The sequence below is a fragment of the Synchiropus splendidus genome, chromosome 1 (genome assembly GCF_027744825.2).
Source record: "Synchiropus splendidus isolate RoL2022-P1 chromosome 1, RoL_Sspl_1.0, whole genome shotgun sequence".
Classification (NCBI taxonomy): Eukaryota; Metazoa; Chordata; class Actinopteri; order Syngnathiformes; family Callionymidae; genus Synchiropus; species Synchiropus splendidus.
Window position 1 is genome coordinate 387,586 of NC_071334.1, and position 3,021 is coordinate 390,606.

The 3,021-nt window shown below is 50.5% G+C and overlaps 1 long non-coding RNA gene across 1 annotated transcript; it reads left to right on the forward strand.

Moving 5' to 3' along the window:
• Positions 1–438: 438 nt before the first annotated feature.
• LOC128752194 (uncharacterized) lies at positions 439–1,847 on the forward strand. The gene is made up of 3 exons (XR_008413643.1): positions 439–1,112; positions 1,211–1,384; positions 1,722–1,847. It is a non-coding gene; the product is annotated as an uncharacterized LOC128752194 (long non-coding RNA).
• Positions 1,848–3,021: the final 1,174 nt, after the last annotated feature.

Sequence of the window (3,021 nt, forward strand, 5' to 3'; positions counted from 1 at the left end):
AGCAGCTCCCAGAGAGTCACGCGGCGCAGGGAAGAGGCTCCTCACGAGGAGACACTCTTCCACTCCAAAACAATGCTGAGCTCATGGAGCTTGGAAAGGGGGGGGGGAATCCAAGCTTTCTATTCAGAAGGCTGGAGATTTTGGAGCAGAGAGAGTGAGTTGTGTGAGCAGGGAAAGGAAGTGTTCTTTACAGTCTGCTCCATGTGGTGATCATATCGTTAGCGTGACGTGTTTTGCCCGCGATAATCCTCCAGCACAAATCTGATCTGGTTACAGCCCTCATGTGAACTGGACATGAACGTTTGATTTCCTTCTTCATTTTATTCAGACTGAGCAGGTGTGGACTGTCAGAGAGAAGTGGTTCCCTTCTGTCCTCAGTCCTCAGCTCTCCGTCCTCTAGTCTGACACAACTGGACCTGAGTGACAACAGGGACCTGAAGGATGCAGGAGTGGAGCTGCTGTCTGCTGGACTGAAGAGTCCACACTGTCACCTGGAGACTCTCAGGTCAGAACACATCATCTGTCCAGCTTCAGAGCTGAAATGTGAAAGTCAGAGGTGGAGACTGCAGCTTCAGAGAGTCACAGTTTTCTCATCACTTTGCTCCAACACTCCAGTGAGCTGTGTTGTGCTGAGTCAGCAGAGTTGGCATCAAACAGAACATGGTGTGAGGTTGAGAGGACCAGAGGAAGATTCTCTGATCAAAGTCCAACTCACTCATGAAACAGTTGCTCTGCTGACCACCCACCTGTCTAGTAGTTAGTTTCAAGTGTGACCATCAAGAAGAGGAAGATTCATCAGTAGAAGCTCCTACATTTCTACCACAATGATCTTCTGAATGGAAAGAGTTCAGTGGCTCCTCACATCAAGTCTTTCAAGTCTTGTCACAATAGAGGATTGAAAAAGTCTCACTTGTTGATGACACTCGTCTCTTTCACAGCCTGAGCTGCTGTGGACTGTCAGAGAGAAGTGGTTCCCTTCTGTCCTCAGTCCTCAGCTCTCCGTCCTCTAGTCTGACACAACTGCACCTGAGTGGGAACAAGCTGAAGGATGCAGGAGTGGAGCTGCTGTCTGCTGGACTGAAGAGTCCACACTGTCACCTGGAGACTCTCAGGTCAGAACACATCATCTCCTCTCTTCAGTTCTGCTCCACCACTGGACGGTTCGTCTGCACTCATGGTTTTCTAAAACACTGCTTCTCCTTCATTACAGTCTGAGAGGGTGTAGGATCTCAGAGAGAGGCTGTGCTTCTCTGGCTTCAGCTCTGACCTCTAACCCCTCCCACCTGAGAGAGCTGGACCTGAGCTACAACCATCCAGGAGGACCAGGACTGGAGCTGCTGTCTGCTGGACTGAGGAGTCCAGACTGGAGGCTGGAGACTCTCAGGTATGGACAGAGCTGCAGAACTGACTGACTGAGCTCCAAAGAGCTTCAGACTGAACATGTGATCCAGGAGCAGACAGAGAGGATGTGGGTGTGTGAGGCTGCTCAGACTCTTCATCTGAACTGAGCACATGAATCCAAACACATGACATGTTCTCCTGCTGGACACCAGTGGAAGCACCAAGGAGACAGTAGAGACTGAGCAGCTGTTTAGAGATCCATCTTTGTTGTCATCAACAGTCATGAAAGAGCCGTCCACTGAGCAGCAGGAGATAATAGTCCTGAAACATCTGAAGTCACATGGATCTGCTCTCATCCTTCTCTCTCTTTCTTCCTCCAGGCTGGACGACTGTGGACCATGGTGGTTAAAGATCTGACCTGAAGAAGTGTGAGTGAGTGATTGATCCCTGAGAACTGCTGGACTCACAAGTCTCTGGCAGAGCAGCAGACCTTCTTCTCTTTCATTTCACCCCCATTTTGGCTTCTCTCCACTGGCTGCTCTGACTTTTACAATTGATTTTAAAGTTCTTCTGTTTGTTTTAAAAGCTTGAAATGGTCTTGTCCCTCAGCACCTAGTGGAGCTTTTAACCCCTGAGATCCTTGAGGTCAGCTGAGCAGCTGCTCCTGGAGGTACCTAAAACTGAGCCTAAGATGAGAGGAGACCAGGCTCTCTCAGTCTGTGGAATGTCCTCCCTCCCCATGTGAGACAGGCACCATCGCTGTCCACTGTTAAAACACTTCTTACAAGGCACTTTTACTGCACGCTCTATCCTGATTTTACAGTTGCACAGCACTTCTTGTGTTGTTTTTGAAGTGCTGTATTAATAAATATGGTATTGGTCAAGACTGACTCCGAGTCTCAGCAGCCGCTGCCGTCATCATGGAGAGTTTCCTGCTCATCTGAGGCAGAGTCTCAGTGGAGAGCAGCACAGAGGAAGACTCCTCAACAGCAGTCAGAGAAGAAGCCTCCACCCTCACAGAAGCTCTTCATCTGTGGAAACACTTCTGTCTTCAACGCCCCAAACAGCTCAGATGTCCAGCTTTTGCTCTTGTTTTCCATGACTCTTTCATGCCACTTCCTCTCTGAAGCCTTCAGTCGTGTCCATGACTTGAACCCTTTGATGTGGACACGTGAGGAGCCCGTGTTCTGGACACATGGATGATGAGGGTCGGTTCACTCAAGGCTGTCGGTCCTCAGAGGACATGAGACGTCTCCTCCACTGCTGCAGAGGCTGCGAGCTCATGGGAGCTGTGCATTTGTGATGCAACATGAACGTTGTTGGAACTGCTCCTGCTGCTGAGGAATGAAGCCATCATTCCCCCGGCTCACCTCACCCTCTCTCACTCGTGTGTCGCAGCACACCAGTTGAAGACGCTGCAATATGGGACAGTTCATCTGCTCCTCAAAGTCGGGGCCCCAGGTCCTCCACAGAGTCCTCCACTGACAGAGGTTTATCACCATCTCACGTCAGTCAAACACGCTTCAAGAAGACGCTCATCATTGCTGAAGCTTCTGCTATGACGAGACTTCATGTGCACTTTCACTTGTAAGACGGGACGGGACGGGACGGGACGGGACGGGACGGGACGGGACGGGACGGGACGGGACGGGACGATCTCACAAAGGAGGAATTCACCGT